Below are 22444 nucleotides of genomic sequence, written 5' to 3' on the forward strand. Positions count from 1 at the left end.
AACGACATTACAAAACATTACATTAATAAAGAGACTGTGGTGTAGAACCTGTCTGTTTAAAGCTAAAACAAAACGTCTCGGGTTACTTTGCTGTAACCCTGTTCCCTGAAAAGGCGGGAACGAGATGCTGCGTGAAAACGCTATGGGAACATCTTGTCATGTTGCCGGTTGTGAAGCATGTGTGTATCAAACACGCCAAATTTTGGCTTATATAACCTCGGTCGGGTGACGTCATCTGATGAGACGCACCTGCAGGTTATAAATAGGAGTGAACCGGAAACATTCCTCAGATTGATTTGTCTGAACGGACGTCCGGTCACGTAGGCAGTGCGGCATTGGGACGCAGCATCTCGTTCCCGCCTTTTCAGGGAACAGGGTTACAGCAAAGTAACCCGAGACGTTCCCTTTCAAAGGCTACACTCGATGCTGCGTGAAAACGCTATGGGAACGAGAATACCAACGCCGCCGCACTGCAAGTGTCTGGACCCCAAGGTTGTGTGGCGTGTGCGCACAAGCCCGAAAAGGTCTCAGAACTATATCTGGGAAGCTAACTCGAGGACCTGTGAGCCCGGAGTGGCATGATCATCCAGATTATAAAATCTAACAAATGTGTGCGGAAAGGACAACCCTCCGTGTCACACACTTGCTGCAGGGGAATACTTCTTGCTAGTGCAATAGATGAGGCGATCCCCCTGGTTGAATGAACCCTGATTCCTAGAGGCGAAGTGAGCCCACGCGCCTCATAGGAGAGGGCAATAGCCCAATGTAGTGGGGGCCACCCCCTGTTGCGGCCCCAGACCATATAAAAGCTGCTTTGACTTACGCCACTAGCTGATGCAGTGGACGTAAATCTAAAGAGCACGTACTGGACAAAGTAGGTGAAGTCTTTGGATATGTTCCAAAATCTTTTAAATTAGCAGTTATCAAACCAATAATTAAGAAACCTGACCTCGACCCCTGTCAGCTGTCCAGTTACAGACCAATATCAAACCTCCCCTTTATCTCTAAGATCCTGGAAAAGATAGTAGCGGAGCAGCTATGCTCATATATACATAGGAATGGCATACATGAACTGTATCAGTCAGGATTTAGGCCTCATCACAGTACAGAGACGGCGCTCGTTAAAGTAGTAAATGATATTCTATTGGCCTCTGATCAGGGTTGTGTAACTATGCTTGTATTACTTGACCTCAGTGCAGCTTTTGACACTGTTGATCACGCTATTCTTCTTCACAGATTAGAAAATGTAGTGGGAATTAAGGGTACAGCCCTCTCCTGGCTCAGATCCTATCTGACCCATCGTTATCAGTATGTAGACTTAAATGGTGATTATTCTGCATGTTCTCTAGTGGAGTTTGGCGTTCCGCAGGGTTCAGTTTTAGGTCCACTGCTTTTTTCCCTTTACATGCTTCCTCTGGGCAACATAATCCGTAAGCATGGTATTAGTTTTCATTGTTATGCTGATGATACACAGTTATATGTCTCAGCAAAACCTGATGAGAAAAAACAGCTTACTAAAATTGAGCAATGTGTGCAGGACATAAGAAATTGGATGCTAACTAACTTCCTTCTGCTAAATCCGGATAAGACAGAAGTTCTAGTCATAGGACCGCATACAGCTAGGAGTAAAATTTTAGATCATACCGTAACTTTAGATGGCCTTTCTGTTCCATCAAATGCAACAGTGAAAGACCTTGGTGTGATTATTGATTCCAGCCTTTCATTTGAAGCACATGTAGATAATATTACCAGGATAGCATTCTTTCACCTCAGAAATATTGCCAGAATAAGAAATTTATTGTCGCTAAACGACGCAGAAAAACTAGTTCATGCTTTTATCACCTCTAGGTTGGACTATTGTAATGCCTTACTGTCTGGTTGTTCAGCTAGATGCATAAATAAGCTTCAGCTAGTCCAAAATGCAGCAGCGAGAGTCCTCACCAGAACCAGAAGATATGAGCACATCACCCCTATCTTATCTTCACTCCATTGGCTCCCTGTGAAATTTCGCATTGATTTTAAAATACTACTCTTGACATATAAGGCATTAAATGGTCTCGCGCCGCAGTACCTGAGCGAACTGCTAGTGTCTTACGATCCGCCACGCCTACTTCGATCAAAGGATGCAGGCTGCTTGTCAGTACCGCGTATTATGAAAAATACAGCTGGGGGCAGAGCTTTTTCTTACAAAGCCCCAAAGTTATGGAATAGTCTTCCAAATAGTGTTCGGGACTCAGACACAGTCTCAGTGTTTAAGTCCAGGCTAAAAACCTATTTATTTAGCCAAGCATTTTTATAAATAGATTTGCCATAGGTAAAGGAGCAGATCTGGGGGACTCATGGACGTAGAGTATTATGGTAAACTGGTATGTTTGGATGCTGTCTTCCTCACTCACCATACCTAACTGCCATCTCTCCTCTTCTTCTCTTTCCCCCCCTCTTTCTTTTTCCTCTCTCCTCCTGTCCCCCCCTTTTCACTCTTTCTCTCTCTCTCTGTCGAGCTACACATGTCGTTCCTGAGCTGCCAGTGATCCAGACTCCCTCTGCCCTCCGGACCTGTCTGACCCATCCTGGTGCCCCGCTTCTGGCTGAAGATCTCGTCACATGGATGCCCCGTGTGTCTCTCTGGGATGCGTCTGGTGTCTGGGAATGATCCTCTCTACCTAGAAAATGGTTCTGGCCTTGACTGGTGTTGGCAACTGTTTCTCTGGGGACTTGACAGTTCGATAGTTCATGACTGGAACTTCTTACAAGTCTACCTGGGTCTTCAATAACTACCTGGACTCCATATTAACATCAATTAACATCAGCTATTATAGCTGAACTGCCTCCCACCCTACACACTGTATAAATGCAGATCATTTACTGCTTTTTGTTTCACCCAAATGAGGATGGGTTCCCTGTTGAGTCTGGTTCCTCTCAAGGTTTCTTCCTCTTACCATCTCAGGGAGTTTTTCCTTGCCACTGTCGCCCTCGGCTTGCTCACCAGGGACAAACTGACCATTTTGATTCATACAAATTCACATTTCATACAAACCTAAATAATTCTTTTGACTATGTAAAGCTGCTTTGCGGCAATGAAAATTGCTAAAAGCGCTATACAAATAAAATTGAATTGAATTGAATTGAAGTCTTTCCTGCTCCGAAGCTGTAAACGCGGAGGACAGAAGGCTTCATAAACAATAGGATGCATACTGGAAAATGTGTGCGGAGAGGACCAACCCTCCGCGTCCCAGACTTGCTGCAAGGGAATACCTCTTGCTAGTGCAATTGATGAGGCGATTCCCCTGGTTGAATGAACCCTGATTCCTAGAGGCGAAGTGAGCCCACGCGCCTCATAGGAGAGGGCAATAGCATCTCTCATGCCGCTTGCGGCTTCAAAACATGTAAAAGCTGCTCTGACTTACGCCACTGGCTAATACGGTGGACATAAATCTGAAGAGCACGTACTGGACACAGTAAGTGAAGTCTCTCCTGCTCCGAAGCTGTAAGGTGGAGGACAGAAGGCTTCAAAACAATAGGATGCATATTGGCAAATGTGTGCGGAGAGGACCAACCCTCCGCATTACAGACTTGCTGCAAAGGAATACCTCTTGCTAGTGCAATTAATGAGGCGATTCCCCTGGTTGAATGAACCCTGATTCCTAGAGGCGAAGTGAACCCACGTGCCTCATAGGAGAGGGCAATAGCATCTCTCTCGTAGCTTGCGGCTTCAAAACATGTAAAAACTGCCCTGACTTACGCCACTGGCTAATGCGGTGGACGTAAATCTGAAGAGCACGTACTGGACACAGTAAGTGAAGTCTCTCCTGCTCCGAAGCTGTAAAGGCGGAGGACAGAAGGCTTCAAAACAATAGGATGCATATTGGCAAATGTGTGCGGAGAGGACCAACTCTCCGCATCACAGACTTGCTGCAAAGGAATACCTCTTGCTAGTGCAATTGATGAGGCGATTCCCCTGGTTGAATGAACCCTGATTCCTAGAGGCGAAGTGAACCCACGCGCCTCATAGGAGAGGGCAATAGCATCTCTCACGGAGCTTGCGGCTTCAAAACATGTAAAAGCTGCTCTGACTTACGCCACTGGCTAATGCGGTGGATGTAAATCTGAAGAGCACGTACTGGACACAGTAAGTGATGTCTCTCCTGCTCCGAAACTGTAAAGGCGGAGGACAGAAGGCTTCAAAACAATAGGATGCATGTTGGCAAATGTGTGCGGAGAGGACCAACCCTCCGTGTCACATACTTGCTGCAAGGGAATACCTCTTGCTAATGCAATTGATGAGGCGATTCCCCTGGTTGAATGAGCCCTGATTCCTAGAGGCGAAGTGAGCCCACGCGCCTCATAGGAGAGGGCAATAGCTGTCCGCTCCTCTTAGAGAGGTAACACCATTTAGAAAAACCATCTTAAGGGTCAGAAACCTGAGGCGCTGACTCTAGTGGTTCAACAAGGGGCACAAGCCAGAGGACCAAAATCTTTTTTTTTTTTTTTTTTTTTCTGCAGAAACTCCAGCACTGAAACAATTCGGCAGTAGACTGGGTCTACCTGCTTCGTCATGCACCAACTTTTCAAATACATTCTATTTGAGGGGAGGCAGTCCTAGTACTTAGAATAGTCTTAATTACGCTGGCTGGAAGACCAGCTTGACTTAGAGTCGGAGAGTAGTAAAGGGGACATTTGCTGATCTTGCGAGTCAAAGAGGTCCACCTATGCTACATGAAATTTTCCCAGAATGTAAATCGCCCTGAGGGACAGGAATCTGGTGCGCTAGCTATTTAGCGGCGCGAGCACAGTCAGCCCTGGCGATTAATATATGAGACTGCCATAGTGTTGTCCACCCGCACTAGGACATGGTAGTCTCAACTGCTGGAGGAAGTGCTTTAGGGCCTGAAATAGAGCCATGATTTTGAGGCAATTGATGTGCCGCGCAAAAAGATGGCCTCTCCAGCTCCCTTGGGCTGGACGGTCATTTAAGACCGCACCCCAGCCCACGAGGGAAGCGTCTGTCGTTAGCATCTGTGACGACAAGACGAACTTAGAGTGGGACCCAGAGTCAGAAACCGGGGTCTGAACCACATAGGAAGGGTACGAAGCACCTGGCGCGTAGCCCTTATTGGGGATTGGCCCTAGAGTAAAATCCCCTGGTTCTTAGCCACAACTGAAATGCTCTCATGTGCAGAAGGTCCAAAGGTGTCACCGTGGATACAGCTGCCATGAGAGCTAAGATCTCTGAAAGTGATGGTCACTTTCTGGTCTAGCTTGATTTCCTTGACGGTGTTGAGAATGGATTCGACACGAGCGGGAGACAGCTGTGCCCGCTTACGCCCAAATTCCATGTGACACCCAAAAATGTTGTCCTCTAAACAGGAAAGAGCATGCTTTCATGGCATTGGATCTCAATCCTAGGAAACAAAGATTAGCTAGAACGACATGCTGATGTCGAAGCGCTAGCTTCTGAGACTGGGCCAGCCAGTCATGTAATTCAATACGGATGCCCTGGAGTCGTAAGAGCCAGAACTACATCCATGTATTTTGTGTATGTGCGGGTGAAAAAGCTAGACCAAATGGAAGGACCCGATACTGGTAAGCTTCGCCCCCGAAAGCGAACCTCAGGAACCTCCTGTGTTGTGGCAATATTTCCATTGATTTATTTTTAGATAGCGGTAAGGCCCGCAAATCTAAAAAATTGGACTCAGCCCCCCGTTCCTCTTGCACTTTCCGGTTTCGTGGAGGTGTCGTGTAGTTTCTCTGTACAGTGCTTAGTGCCCAAGGAGATATACTTGGCAGTAGCTTCCACGCTGCCAGTTTCTCAGAAAGGGGCAAAGCTCAGCGGCTTGGTTAAACGGGGGGGATGTTAGATGTTCGGCATCCTGAAACACGGCAGGAAAAACCCGAAGAACTAACAATTTTATTGGAGACTGGAGTTGCCCGAAACACCAGCGGTGGCGGAGCAAGAACACCAACCTCCTGGGGGTGCCAGGGAGAACACTTCATTCTTTAAAAGGAATTCTGCGTGCCTCTCCCCATTGGGGGGGGGCACCCCCCACGATCCTGTTGAACCTCAGGGCTTCTTTGTGAAGACAATATGCCAGTCTGACCTCTTTTGAGGCGGATCTCTTCTTGTGTGTTTCATGCCTCGCAACAGTCAGACCCGGTCGAGACTGGGTGGCCGACAGTCCCGACTCTTGAGCAAGGCGGGGAAGGAATTTTTCCCGAAGGCTTGTTATATAACTCCGCCTCATGAACCTAGTGGCGATCGAGTTAACGACATCGCCAAGTAGGCCGGGAGGCGAGATGGGGCATCGAGGAGGAATACACGATCCTTTTCCTTAATGCCCCTGAGATTCAACCACAAGTGCCTCTCCGCGGAGACCATAGCAGCCATAAAACGGCCGATAGCACGAGCCGTCTGCTTTGTTGCACGAAGAGACAAGTCAGTGGCCCGGCATAAATCCAGTACGCCTTACCTTGCAGAGCCCCGCCAGTACTCAAGTCTTTCAGCAGGTCAGCCTGGTAGGCGTGCAAAACCGCCCTGGTGTGCAATGGAGCACCAACCTGACCTGCTGCCTGAAAAGCTTTTCCCTCCAGGGAAGATAAAAGTCTACACAGCTTGAAAGGAAGTAATAGCTTTTCAGGAAGGATGATGTCCCAGAAGAGAGATAGCCTGGAAGCGTCTCTTCTATCTGGGTGTCATCATATAACTCCGCGTTTCTACCTCAATTATATTTAAATAAATAAATAAGTTGATGGCAGGAAAACACAGGATGAATACAGCTTACTCCATGAAAGGGTTAACTTATATGGAGATTGCTAAGAAAAAGGGGGGAGAGCGTCGTTGAGGCTCCGCCCCCGGCCACCCGACAGAACCTGCCGTCTATTTTTTTTTTTTTTTTTTTTTAAGTGCTTAGAGCTATTATCATCTCCGCGAAAGCAAGAGAGGATGTTTATCCTTGCCCATTCACAAGAAGCGCGGCGCGCGCTTGCGAGCGGACAGAGGGATTTCCCGATCCGATGAGAACGCGAAAGAAAGGAGTTTTAAATCCGTTTCTCACTGCTCTGCCGGATGCACGTGTTTAAGCCCCAGGAATGCGCGGCGGCTCGGAATGCGAGGCGCGCGCGTAGCACTTAATCGAAGCAGTAAAGTGTAGAGATCGCCCTCCGATATGGATTATACACACGGAGGGACATCTCGTTTAAAACTCTACCATATCGGTGAGTTAAACACTTTCTTATTTTGCTGGTTTAAACACACACGCAAACACAACAAGGTCAGTGAAGACAAAAGATCTGAGGAATGTTTCCGGTTCACTCCTATTTATAACCTGCAGGTGCGTCTCATCAGATGACGTCACCCGACCGAGGTTATATAAGCCAAAATTTGGCGTGTTTGATACACACATGCTTCACAACCGGCAACGTGACAAGATGTTCCCATAGCGTTTTCACGCAGCATCGAGTGTAGCCTTTGAAAGGGAACACAATGTGTGACTGAGTGCTGAAACTGGTGTAAATGGGGGACCATTTTATTTTATTTTATATGAATTTACACACTACAGTAGGGATACTGTAGCTCCTCTGGGTCACAATCATTTGCTAATCTATTAGCTTCATGTGTTTGGCAATGGTTTAACTATAAAATAAAATACATCACAACATACTTATATTAACACGTGGTAACATTACCATAGACTGGGTGATTATTATGGGATGCCATGATGCGTCTCTACAGGTATGTGGTATTTTTCCCAGTGATTGTGTTCCCCCACTGTTTCCCCTCCAATATTACCACACCTCGCCTTTTTTTTCTCCGGTTCAATATGAAGAAAATGGGCCTAAATATCATCTCTTCTCTTTGGCCAGAGTAAAACTGCAGTGAAAGACGACTGAGGTTGTAACGTCCCGTCACTGCGCGCGCAAACTGCTCCTGATACGCCGCGCGCCATGACCCGGGAAACACCGGCGCTCGTGCCGTAATGGATGAACACAATAAATATCGCAACGGATTGGGACCAAAATTATATGTTGACGAAAATAAAGTAATTATGTCTCGTCTTTTTTTCGTCAACAATATTGCATCCTGATTTCGTCACTGTTTATTAATATCTGTGACATCTCATCATCGTCTCATCTTAGTCACAGGAAGCAATACTTTCCATCATTATTTTCGGCTACGAAAATACACTACGACCGTTTGTAAAAAGTGGAACTAAGAAGGGAGGTGATGGTCTGATCTTTGATGGTATCCCTCTCCGGAGTTTCTGTTCTGTTCAGGTAGAAGTGCACACACTACCACATGCCCAGGTCAGAAAAAGTTTTTCTGAAGGAGAGCCAAACAGTGGGACAGACCAAACATCACAGAGTTACCACTAATGAACAGTAATATAAACATCATCAAATAATGAAGGAGAACATTCTACACCATCATCTCTTCTATCCCTGCCAACACACACACACACACACACACACACACACAGATTGCTACTTACCAGTTAAATATTATATTAATATAAATATTCTGTAAAATAAGGGAATTATAATAAGATTTATAATTCCTTATCATACGGAATGCGATAAATGTTTTAGAAAAAAAATTTCAAGCTAAAAATGTGTCTGTAAATAAAAAGAAAAGATAACATCTGAATTGCTTTAATAATTAATTATTTGTTTGTTATTTTTCGATGGATGAGTGGATAGATAGATAGATAAATAGATAGATAGATAGACAGATAGATAGATAGATTACTTTATTACTCCCTACGGTAAATTGTAACGTTACAGCGGCCAGATACAAGTACACAAAAAGACACAATCAAACAGGGTGTAGAAGTCGTGTTAATTTCCATCAGCTAATTTCAATTTTAGACTTAGTCCCGGGATAAATATCCCTGTCAGTCTTTATCATATTTAGTCAATCCCACCCTATTTTTGTTTAGTCAGGTTTTAATCAAAGGAACCTTTTAAATACTTTAGTCTAGTTTAAGTCAATGAAAACGTAACATTTTCGCAATAAGATTATTATTGATTAACCGTACAGTTAATCTAATCTAGCCAAAAGCATTTTCACAAAATAATCATCTTATCGTTTAAAATGTATCCTTTCATCTGATGTTTCCAGCTAATAATTTTTATTTTTAACATCACAACAACTGCTGCATGCCAGATTGTTTAAGATACAAATCAATAGGATCCGTACAGACAGTACAGTGTTTTTAAACTTTTTTCTTTTTTAATGTGAATTTACACACTGGGATTGTTGTAGTGATTCTGTAGCTCCTCTGGGTCACAATCATTTACTAACCTATTAGATTAATGTGTTTGGCAACAGTTTAACAATACAATGAAATAAAATTAAATACATCACAACATCATTATATTAACATGTGTAACATAATTATCACAGAGATGTTGTTAAACTGGGTGAGTATTATAGGATGCCATGATGCGTCCCTTCAGGTTTATGGTATTTTTCCCATTGATGCTTTTCCCCCACTGTTTCCCCTCCGATATTACGAGACGTCGCCTTTTTCTATCCGGTTCAATATGAAGAAAATGGGCCCAAATATCGTCTCTTCTCTATGGCCTGAGTAAAACTGCTGTGATGACGAAGAGTTAAAGATGACTGATGAGTTGCCTACATCAACAAATCCATGTAACGGTAACAAAGACCATCACTGTTCGAGCAAACCAGAAACCGTGGCTAACAGGGGAGGTCTACAGACTACTGAAGGTACAGAACGCTGCCTTCAAATCTGGAGATGCCGTGGCCCTGAGGACAGCTAGGGCCAACCTGTCTCGCAGCATCAAACAGGCAAAGAGAGACAGTACTCCAAGAGAGTTGTCCATCGCTTCAGCGACAGCAGCCCCCACAGCGGACATGTGACAGCTCTATCTCTCTGCTGAATGAGCTGAATGCATTCTTTGCCCGTTTTGACACTCACAACAGCACCATGACACAGAAACACCCACCTCAGCCCGGCGACCAGGTGATGACACTTTCCCCAGACAGTGTGAGAAGATCCTTCCGCAGGATTAACGCACGCAAGGCTCCGGGTCCTGACAACATTCCTGGCCGAGAGACTGTGCAGGGGAACTCACGGATGTCTTAATGGACATTTTTAACATCTCTCTGGGGCAGGCTGTTATCCCCACATGCTTTAAAACCACCACCATAATCCCAGTACCTAAGAAAACATCTCGCTCCTGTTTCAATGACTTCCACCCAGTTGCACTTACTCCCATTATTATTAAGTGCTTTGAACGGCTAGTCATGCAGCAGATCAAGACTGCCCTCCCCCACCTCCCCGGAACCGTTCCAGTTTGCTTATCGGCCCAATCGCTCAACCGATGATGCCATTGCTACGGCCCTCCACTCAGCGCTTACCCACTTGGAAAACAAAGACCTTTATGTTAGAATGCTGTTCATCGACTTCAGCTCAGCGTTCAACAAAATCATCCCACAACAGCTCACTCATAAGCTGATTCAGCTGGGGATCAGCACCTCACTGTGCAACTGGCTGCTGGACTTCCTGACTGGCAGACCTCAGGCAGTACGGGTCACCAACAACACTTCCAGCACCATCATGCTGAGCACTGGGCTCCCCAAGGATGTGTGCTGAGCCCCCTCCTCTTCACGCTGTTGACCCACGATTGCATACCATCACACAACTCCAACCTCTTTATCAAGTTTGCAGGCGACACGACTGTGGTTGGTCTCATTAGCAACAATGATGAGACTAACTACAGGAGTGAGGTGAGCCGCCTGGCCAGGTGGTGCACAGACAACAATCTCTCCCTGAACGTGGAAAAGACAAAGGAGATTGTGGTCAATTACAGGAGAACATACACCCAACACTCTCCGCTGTCCATCAATGGTGCGATTGTGGAGAGGTTAAGGAGCACCAAGTTCCTGGGTGTGCACATTACGAAAGATCTCTCCTGGTCCACCAACACTGCAGCACTAGCCAAGAAAGCACAACAGCGTCTCTACTTTCTCTGAAAGCTGAGAAGAACCGGAGCCCCGACACTCATCATGCGCACCTTCTACAGAGGCACCATTGAGAGTATCCTGACCAGCTGCATCACTGTGTGGTTCGGCGCCTGCAATGCGTCCTGCCGGAAAACACTCCAGCGCATAGTGAGAGCAGCTGAGAAGATCCTTGGTGTCTCTCTCCCCTCCTGGACATTTACAACACCTGCCTCACACGTAAAGCTCTCAACATCGCCCGTGACCCTACCCACCCGACTCAGAGCTTCTTTAGTCTGCTACCATCTGGGAGGAGACTAAGGAGTCTCCAAGCCAGGACAAGCAGACTGAAGGACAGCTTCATTCATCAGGCAATCAGGAAGCTCAACTCCCTTCCAGCTCTGCCTCCCCTGTGCTCTTCGGCCTCTCCCACCATCATACTCTGACTCCTTAATTTCACACCCATGGACACACTCATACAGACACACAACACTCACACAAACTTACACATACACACACACACACATACACTCAATTACACTCTTGCACCTGTCACTTTGTGCTCCATGCACCATTGGGTACTCTCACTACCTCAACCCACAAAATAACATAAGAATAATTTTTAAAAAATGCACATACCTTGTTCACACTGTATTTATATCCGGTTTTGTTTACTGGTTTATATTGCTCATTATAATGTCACTTGTCACTTTAATCAACTAAAATAAGCACAATTGCACTATTCCTATTGCACTGTTCCTTCTGTGTTGTTAACTGTCCCTTTTTGCAGGACAGTAACTAAACTACCTCGCCTCTGTTGTTTTTCTAAGTTTGTGTTATTTGAGATTTTTTTTTTTTACCTTCAGTGTTATTTGTATAGAGGATGAGAGAAACGTATTTTGATTCTCTATATGTATGCACTGTACATGTAGCAGAATTGACAATAAAGTTGACTTTGACTTTGAAAATGGGCCCTTTGAAAATATCGTCTCTTTTCTATGGCCTGAGTAAAACTGCTCTGATGACGAAGAGTTAAAGATGACTGAGATTGTTACATCCCGTCACTGCGCGCGCAAACTACTGATACGTTGAGTGACGTGATCTGGGAAACACCGCCGCCTGTGCCATAGTGAATGAACCCTGTATCGCAGCGGATTGTGATGCAAATTACCTACTCAATCTTCTATACCGCTTTATCCTGTATTCAGGGTCGTAGGGGGCGGAGTCTATCGCAGTAGGCTTAGGGCACGAGGTGGGGTACTCCCTGGAGGTGCTGCCAAGGGCACACACACACACTCACATACTACAGGCAATTTTGGAAATGCCAGTTAGCCTAACCTGCATATCTTTAGACTGTGGGAGGAAACCAGAGTACCCGGAGGAAACCCACCAAGCACGGGGAGAACATACAAACTCCATACACACAGAGACGGGAAGCCTGGCTGGGAATCGAACCCGGACCCTGAAGATGCAAGTGCTAACCACTACACCATTGTGCCACCTAATGAAAGTTAAATGTTGACAAAAATAAAGACAGATGTTTTATTTGTTTAATTTTTTTAAACTAAATATTTGTCTTATCTTTTTTGTCAACCATATCACATGCTGATTTCGTCACTGTCACTGTTCACTGATATCTGTGACGTCTCGTCATCGTCTCATCGTCTCGTCACAGCAAAAAAGGTCGTCAGCCAATATTTTTCATCATTATGTTTGTTGATGAAATTAACACCATGTAGAAGAATGTTAAAGGCTTTGTTAAAGGTCTTCAGGATTGTGACTCTAAGGCATGATTAATTCTAATCAGAAATAATAATCAACTTTGAAATCGGTTAATAAGTCACGCAGGAGACACATTTACACCATAAGATTCTAAATAATTCACAGATTTTTATTCGGGTCACTCCATGCAAAACTGCTGCTGTATGAATGTGTTTAAATTATTAACGAAATAGTAACAATCATTAACTGACATAATTAAGTCTCTTCCTTGCTTTAACTCTCACCATTTTCTGTAATAAAATTCTTCCTGCTTTAGTCCCGATTCTCCTTAATAGTTGTCTACAAGAACAGCTTTCAAAACATTCGTCATTGTGAGCGTAGGTGTTGGTTGTGTTGTCAAGATGTTGTAATGAAACAAAGCTTTTCCTAATAACAACTCGATATCTCAGTCAGTCAGTTTATGATATTTAAGGAACTTATTTATGGTATTTGAGGAAACATCCCTGAGCTTAAGAACAGAGATACTATATAATCAATAGTCTAAACTTTGTAGTTTTATCATATACTGACAACAATTCAAAATATCTTTTATTTAGTCACATTTATCCAATATTTCATTTTCAAGAAATATTAAATAAACAGTGTATTTCTTTACATGTTCTACTATTTCTAAGCTTAAATTCTGTGTTCGATTGCCTGATCATTTTGCTTATTTCTAAAAAATAAATGCTTCAAAGTAGCACGATTATCAGCATGAGGTACAACATAAAGTTTACACTTCAAAATCAAGGGGAACTGACTGGCTAGTCTAGTTAGGGTTCTGCTGCTTCCTCAGTTTAGTTCAGCTCAAATAGGCTCGACTGCATGACCATAATAAGGAACAGAAAGCTAGTCAGCTAATGTCAAGAATACAGGAAGGAAAACAGAAGAGAATTAACACAATAGGGATAAGAAAGAAGGAAGGATTACCCCTGCTCATACTGATAAACTGTACCACACCTTGGTCTAAGCAGGGAACACCTTGTGCATATGCCATGTGCTAAAGTTCTCCCTGAGAACAGAACAGCTCATGCCACTAATTAGTTCTAGTCTACAGGATCTGTGCTAATTAGAATCAGCTGGTTTAGTTAATGCACGGAATGGATGTGGCAGGACTTTTACTTTTGGAAGCCGGAGTCCATGTCCGCACGAAAATGCCCAAAACTCTGTGGCTAATCTCTGCACATGATCTACACCAGACGTCTTTCTGACCTAATGTCGAAAAAACATCCAGACTGAGTGTGACGGATCACTTACACACTTAGTGACATCAAATTATTGATTAAAAATGAAAATAAAAAAACAGTCGAACTTGTTTAATAGTGAAAGAAAAAGAAATTCCAAAGACAGAATGTGAACTCAGGGTGCTGAGAATAAGGCTGTGTAGAGCCATGATACAAAAGAAAAACCTGTATTATAATATTATAATACTGAACTTATTGTTGGACGTTAAACAGTATATTGATGTATGGGATAATATAATTCATATTACATTAATATACTGTACATGATTTTTTGGCTGATAGTGTGTGTATGTATATATACTAAAATAGTTGATGTGATTGAACTTTTCCTTCCAGTCAGAAACAATTTATTAACTTGTGGAATGTTTTTCTCACTCAATCACTCACTATATCATCTATACCGCTTTATCCTGTGGGAGGAAACCGGAGTACACTGAGGAACCCCACCGAGCACAGAGACAACATGCCGCCTCCACACACACACACACACACACACAGACCCTGAACCCAGACCACGGAGCTGAGAGGCAACAGTGCTAACACCACGCCACCGAGCCACTCGAATGGTCTTATATTCATTTATTTTTTCCTAATCAATTTATAGCAATGTCCATCTCTATCTCACACACACACACACACACTCTGTCTTACTTCAGAGCGACGGTTAAAACAGTCTTCAAAACTAATTTCTTTCAGCAATTCTGCTGCAGTTTCTGTGGATGAGTGTAGAGCGGAGAGGATGAAGAGGACGAGAGAAACGTCTTGACAAACGTACGTATCTTTGGATTTCCCTCTCACTCTGATAGAAAGTGCTCTCTCTGGAGTTTCTGCTCATTTTTACTCCACATGAAGAGCTGAATCCACTGAGTTTTAAAGTTTAGATCAAATAAATCTAATAGCAAAACAAAAGGAGAAAACAAGAGAAAACTCTTACACACACACACACACACACACACACAAATAATCACCAAATAAAATGTATTTACCTGTATTAGGTGTTTAAAACAGCAAGCAGGTCAATGAAGAAGAGACCGTCATCACCAGCGTGTGTATGTGTGTGTGTGTTCTGAAAACAGACCTCTATTATTTTTGTGTTAACAGTGTTAACCATGCTGATGAAAAAGCCCAACCATGAGAGAGAGTGAGAGGGACAGAGAGGGGAGGAGGTAGTGGTGTTGTAGAAGGAAATGCTAAAAACACACCCACTCATGCGTGCACACACACACACACACACACAGTCACTAGGTTGTGATGTGTTTTCAGGTCTATCTGGTTAATGTGATACCTAAGCTATGACTGAATGTTTGCATGTAAGTAAGCTCTGTAACCAAACAGGGTCAAGGTCAGGGCAAGGTCGGTTGTCTGAAATCATGCTTCTTCTGTAGTTTTACATGAACAGGTTAGAACTAACAAGGTGTAGACTTGGTGGAAGAGGAGAAGTGGGAGAAGTGGACAAAGCAGGAGGACAGCAGGAGCAGGAGGAGGAATAGCGTTCAGTTGCATGTGCATTAGTTTAGTATAGTGTAGTAGAGTACAGTGTAGAGTACAGTGTAGAGTACAGTGTAGAGTACAGTATAGAGTACAGTATAGAGTACAGTGTAGAGTACAGTATAGAGTACAGTGTAATAGAGTACAGTGTAGAGTACAGTATAGAGTACAGTGTAGAGTACAGTGTAATAGAGTACAGTATAGAGTATAGTGTAGAGTACAGTGTAATAGAGTACAGTGTAGAGTACAGTGTAGAGTACAGTATAGTAGAGTACAGTATAGTAGAGTACAGTGTAATAGAGTACAGTGTAGTAGAGTACAGTGTAGAGTACAGTATAGAGTACAGTGTAGTAGAGTACAGTGTAGAGTACAGTGTAGAGTACAGTATAGTAGAGTACAGTGTAGAGTACAGTATAGTAGAGTACAGTATAGTAGAGTACAGTGTAGAGTACAGTATAGTAGAGTACAGTGTAGAGTACAGTGTAATAGAGTACAGTGTAGAGTACAGTGTAGTAGAGTACAGTGTAAAGTACAGTATAGTAGAGTACAGTGTAGTAGAGTACAGTGTAAAGTACAGTATAGTAGAGTACAGTATAGTAGAGTACAGTATAGTAGAGTACAGTATAGTAGAGTACAGTATAGAGTACAGTATAGTAGAGTACAGTGTAGAGTACAGTGTAATAGAGTACAGTGTAGAGTACAGTGTAGAAGAGTACAGTATAGTAGAGTACAGTGTAGAGTACAGTGTAGAGTACAGTGTAGTAGAGTATGGTGTAGAGTACAGTTAGTAGAGTACAGTGTAGAGTACAGTGTAGTAGAGTACAGTGTAGAGTACAGTGTAATAGAGTACAGTGTAGAGTACAGTGTAGAGTACAGTGTAGAAGAGTACAGTATAGTAGAGTACAGTGTAGAGTACAGTATAGTAGAGTACAGTATAGTAGAGTACAGTGTAGTAGAGTACAGTGTAGAGTACAGTATAGTAGAGTACAGTATAGTAGAGTACAGTGTAGAGTACGGTGTAGAGTACAGTGTAGTAGAGTATGGTGTAGAGTACAGTGTAGTAGAGTACAGTGTAGAGTACAGTATAGAGTACAGTATAGTAGAGTACAGTATAGAGTACAGTGTAGTAGAGTACAGTATAGTAGAGTATGGTGTAGAGTACAGTGTAGTAGAGTACAGTGTAGAGTACAGTGTAATAGAGTACAGTGTAGTAGAGTACAGTATAGTAGAGTACAGTGTAGTAGAGTACAGTGTAGAGTACAGTATAGTAGAGTACAGTATAGAGTACAGTGTAGAGTACAGTATAGTAGAGTACAGTATAGTAGAGTACAGTATAGAGTACAGTATAGTAGAGTACAGTATAGAGTACAGTGTTATAGAGTACGGTGTAGAGTACAGTGTAGTAGAGTACGGTGTAGAGTACAGTATAGTAGAGTACAGTGTAGAGTACAGTATAGTAGAGTACAGTGTAGAGTACAGTGTAATAGAGTACAGTGTAGTAGAGTACAGTGTAGAGTACAGTGTAGTAGAGTACAGTGTAGAGTACAGTATAGTAGAGTACAGTGTAGTAGAGTACAGTGTAGAGTACAGTGTAGTAGAGTACAGTGTAGAGTACAGTATAGTAGAGTACAATATAGTAGAGTACAGTATTGTAGAGTACAGTGTAGAGTACAGTGTAGAGTACAGTATAGTAGAGTACAGTGTAGAGTACAGTGTAGAGTACGGTGTAGAGTACAGTGTAGTAGAGTACGGTGTAGAGTACAGTGTAGTAGAGTACAGTGTAGAGTACAGTATAGTAGAGTACAGACATTACGTTACGTTTATGTAACCAGTCAGTATTTGAAGGTTGAGTGATCTCAAAGCATCACAGCTGGTGTTATACACCCTCGGCTTCCGGTTACATCGTCTCACACGCAAAGACTGTTTTCAAAGTTCTGTGGTTATCAAACGATCAGTTCACCAGCAGATTTGGCTGCTTAATTTGTTTTAAAAGTAAAGTGTGAGCTTTAATGTTTCACACACACTGAATAAAAAACATTTTTGAAGCATTTGGGTGCACTCTAACTTTATCTTTTGCACAATGATCATTACTGGACTAATTTTTGCACTAATTCCTCAATTCTTGCTGCTGTTGGAATGTTTATGTTTACCCACTACCTCAACACCATATTTTATGTTCTGTTATGTCGTGGTTGCGCACTGTCACTTTGTTGTTGCTCTTGTTTGCACATTTGCACGTGCACTTTATGATGTCTGTTAAAATAGTTATACTTAGCTAGTTAGTTTTTGTTAATTTATGTTGTAATTTATGTTAGGTCTCTCTGTCCTGTCTCTGCTAGCCAGCTAACTAGGCCTCTTGGTTAGCTAGTTTAGTGTCTCTGTTAATTTATGTTGTAAATTTATGTTGCATGTAGCACCTTGGTCCTGGAGGAACGTTGTTTCGTTTCACTGTGTACTAACTGTATATGGTTGTAATGACAATAAAGCCTACTTGAACTTGATCTTGAGCATTAGCCTACAGTATGACTGGAATACATATATAATGATTAAATATATTATACACACAAATAAGCACAGTTTACTCAAATTTTCTGGCCAAATGATTTTTATTTCAGCTGTAGGAACAAAAATAAATTAATATGACAGCTTTCAACTAATAAATAGACCTACAGCATCGCTGCCCCACCCAAAAAGGGCTCTGTAACATTCAAAGCCAGCACTGAAGTCACATATTTAACTCTAGACACACACACACACACACACAGAGTCAATGCAGCAATATTAGCTTTTAAAGTCGGGCTTCATTAGTAATCAGAGACACAAACAGCAGCCCTTTAAACTAACATTACAATCAAACCACAAAATAAAGGAAATCAGATCGTACGGTCAGAACTACGGATCGTAGAGTCTTCACAGAGCCGAGTAACTGATTTGTGTTTAACTCAGCCTGTAGCAGTAACAGGACTCAAACATCATGAGAATTTATAAAACAATCAGTGACCCCACAGTCAAATCAGTCCTGATGAATCAGTAGTTAAGGAGGAGTGTAGTTCAGTGAGAAGGGACAAGTCGACAAATCGGATTCATATTTACGTTACACACTCCAAAATAAATTATTAAATATTCATTCACAAAGAAATTCAAATCAATAACTTCTCAGGAGAGTTAGGAAATGTGTTATTGCTGTAAAACAAAACCTTAAAAATTATTCATTTATTCACGAAAATCACTCAGCCTCCGATCAGAATAGATTAGTTTTATCACAAAAACAGCCTTTTATCACAAAAACAGCCTTTTTATCACAAAAACAGCCTTTTATCACAAAAACAGCCTTTTTATCACAAAAACAGCCTTTTTCCATCTTAGAAATATTGCCAAACTTAGGAGTATCCTATCCGTATCTGATGCAGAAAAGCTAGTTCATGCATTCATGACCTCCAGACTGGACTATTGTAATGCATTACTAGGTGGTTGTCCTGCATCCTCAATAAACAAGCTACAGTTAGTCCAAAATGCAGCCGCCAGGGTTCTCACTAGATCCAGAAAATATGATCATATAACACCTATATTATCATCCCTGCACTGGCTACCTGTTCAATTTAGAATTAATTACAAAATAGTACTACTTACATACAAGGCTTTAAATGGTTTAGCTCCCTCATACCTAACCAGTCTTTTGATACGCTATAATCCACCACGCTCCTTAAGATCACAAAACTCCGGACTTCTGGTAATTCCCAGAATTTTTAAATCTACAAAAGGGGGCAGGGCATTTTCATATTTGGCTCCAAAGCTTTGGAATAGCCTTCCAGACAGTGTTCGGGGAGCAGACACGGTTTCCCAATTCAAAAGTAGGCTCAAGACGCATCTCTTTAATCTGGCATACGCGTAACTCATCCCATAACCTCATACTCCAGTACACCTATCCTGAATGGCAACTACGCTAATTCTCTCCATCTTTTCTGTATTTTTCTACCCATCCTGAGACATCTGGAGATTGTGCCAGCTTCAGTAGACAAAGGCCAACCCTGCGAGGTTTCTAAGGCATCTTGAGAAGGACCTGCTCCAGCTAGATTCTGCTTTATGATGGCTGGAGCTACACATCCTGCTCCTGTGCTTCCAGTGATCCTGACCCCATCTGCCCTCTCCACCTACTGCTGAACTGAATCTACACAACTTCTGATATATTGAACTTTCACCTGCACAACACACTTGATGTTATTTCTATCTGTTATCACCCAGATGAGGATGGGTTCCCTGTTGAGTCTGGTTCCTCTCAAGGTTTCTTCCTATTGCCATCTCAGGGAGTTTTTCCTTGCCACTGTCGCCATCACCCTTGGCTTGCTCATCAGAGACATTTCATTCATCATTCATTCATTTCATTATTATCTAGACACATTTTTCTCACACATACACACTTCCAAATATTTTCTTTTCTTTTCTTTCTTAAAAACAAACAAAAAAAAAATCTTTCATTTTTTTTCTTGTGAAGCTGCTTTGGGACAATGACCATTGTTAAAAGCGCTATATAAATAAAATTGAATTGAATTGAGAGTGACTTACTCTCACTCTCCCTCCCTTACTCTCCCTCCCTCCCTTACTCTCCCTCCCTCTCTCCCTCCCTCCCTCTCTCTCTCCCTCCCTCCCCCCCTCCCTCTCCCCCTCCCTCTCCCCCTCCCCTCCCTCCCTCTCCCCCTCCCCCTCTCTCTCACTCACTCCCTCCCTCTCTCTCTCTCTCACTCTCTCCCTCACTCCCTCTCTCTCTCTCTCCCTCCCTCCCTCCCCCCCCTCCCTCCCTCCGTCTCCCCCTCCCCCTCTCTCTCCCTCCCTCCCTTTCCCCCTCCCCCTCTCTCTCACTCACTCCCTCCCTCTCTTTCTCTCACTCTCACTTCCTCACTCCCTCCCTCACTCTCCCTCCCTTGCTCTGTGACTGGCCTGCTTTAGTGCACTGACCAAGCATTTAAACGAGAAATTTCATCTGGTTTATGTAGAAGAAAACGAGCCACTGACTTCACACGTACTTCATTGCTCTGCGTTATACAGCAAACAAAACACACCATAATCAGTCTGCTGCAAAAACACCTCCATACACTATGGTAACATCTCTCAGGGGTTTCTGAGAACTTTGACCACACCAGCCACTTCTCAGAACTCGCAGAGCACTGAACTTGGTTACAACATACGGTTAATGTTCCTCGGTTTCTCTCTAAACTGCTCCGTTTCTCTCCATCGTGGGGTTTGTAAAGACCAGCTTAGTGGCATTGGAAATATTTACCAAAGTGTCGCAGAGAGCCGATCACATACCCTCCTGAGACCCGGACCCTACTGTTGTGTACATCACAATTTCTACTGACTGTTCCTCTTTATTCATAGCTATAAATTAGCAACAATTTTTACAGGTCATACGCTCCTAGAAGTTTACACCAAATTTACCATCAATACTTAAAGAAATATGAATAATTAGCATTTTAAATGATTATTGTTTGAAGTAACGGGGCTCATGTTAAATCATCTCTGCAAAACGGCTGAAGTTAGCAAATATAACTTTTTAGGGAAGCGGGATCGGTCACTTCCACGTTTCATAAACTTTAGAAGGAGCTTCTTTGGCACGCACACATTATCTGTATTATATGTACAACATAAAAATAATAAAATCAGCACTGATACCGGGTTTTGTCTGATAGACAGTGAAGTTGGGAGAAAATGTCATTTCCTCATATGAGAACATTGGGGTTTCAAGAAGATATGAAACTTTTTTGCACTATATGTTTTTATGCACTTTATCTTTCACGTGGATTTTCTATCTTGTGATGTCCTCATGAACAGAGAACACGACCGTCAGGTTTTATGAGATGTGCAGAGCACTTTCCACAAAAAGAAAAAAAAAATGCCAGGTTCCATCACCAAAGGCCTTGACAGGGCACTGCCCGAGCTCACACTGCCCACTGCACCACTCACACACTGCAGGAGCTCAGCTGGGGGTTATCGCCACAGCCCTGACCCCGCTGCAACACATTTCCACATGTTTGTGCTGTTAAAGGCGTTCCTGGGAGGCCGGCGTCTCAGACGTGAATCAGACAGACAGTCCGACCGCGGCCAAGAACCAGTGAGACACTGGGATTAGTGCATCAGTGTATCAGGGGATTATATAGAGAAATAAAGGGAGTGTTTACTCTCAGGACTGTGTTCTGTACAATCAAAAGTCCTGCTTTGACTCGAACGGCCCTCGTATAGTTTTCAGATAAACACTTCCTGTAAAAAAAATATGGTGCTCTTGACCCTCAGTCCACCCTCAGACTCGACATGTTATTTCAGATGTAAAGTGACAAACGCAGGAAAGTCTTGACTGCTACCGTGAGAGCGCTCTGTTCCATAAAGTAGCATCATTTTAGCTAAAGTTATTTAGAAACCTTCCTGCAGCTGCTTTTGGGGGAAAAACATTCCATTAATCCGCTGTGCAAAAAAAATCCTGGAAAAAGCAGAAAAGTTGAGCTGCTATAAAGGGGCTCTAATGAAGTGTCACCTTCAAAATAAAAAACTTTTAACTGAGGCTGTTTAACACTTAGACACTTCCCCCGTTACAGTAAAAATATTTACAGTATAAACATTCACGGTTACAGTGTAAGATTCAAAGAACTTTATTAACCCCAGAGGGTAATTGCTTATTCTTGGTTTCAGATGCCGCAAGGAAAGAAAAAGAATAAAAAGGAAAAGGTATTGCACAAGTTATATGGGTAACTGTCCAGGTATGTAATAATATCATATTAACATTACTGACGGTGACAGCCCCAAGACATTAGTCGAGTCACAACCCCTTAATTTTTGTTTTAATGCCAAGTCATAAATCTCAACTCATTTCAAAAGATTTAGGTGACAGTGATTAGATCTTAATCTAGAACTGAGCCATCTCATGCATCACGCTAATGTTTCACAATATCTATTCATTTCATTAACATTTATATGTTTAAAATATTTTTATTTAAATTAA

General features: G+C 42.8%; 1 protein-coding gene across 2 annotated transcripts in view; it reads right to left on the reverse strand.

The window, feature by feature from the left end:
• The window catches only part of LOC128530075 (N-acetyllactosaminide beta-1,3-N-acetylglucosaminyltransferase 3-like), a 34212-nt gene extending 19179 nt beyond the window's left edge, over positions 1-15033 (reverse strand). Inside the window, exon 1 of one of the 2 annotated variants that reach the window (XM_053503794.1) lies at positions 14955-15033. The gene's annotated coding sequence lies outside the window, so the exon portion shown is untranslated. The remainder of the gene's footprint in view (positions 1-14954) is intronic. The other variant, XM_053503795.1, reaches the window with a different exon arrangement.
• Between the last annotated feature and the right edge of the window lie 7411 nt (positions 15034-22444).

This window comes from Clarias gariepinus, chromosome 9, assembly GCF_024256425.1.
Source record: "Clarias gariepinus isolate MV-2021 ecotype Netherlands chromosome 9, CGAR_prim_01v2, whole genome shotgun sequence".
NCBI lineage: Eukaryota > Metazoa > Chordata > Actinopteri > Siluriformes > Clariidae > Clarias > Clarias gariepinus.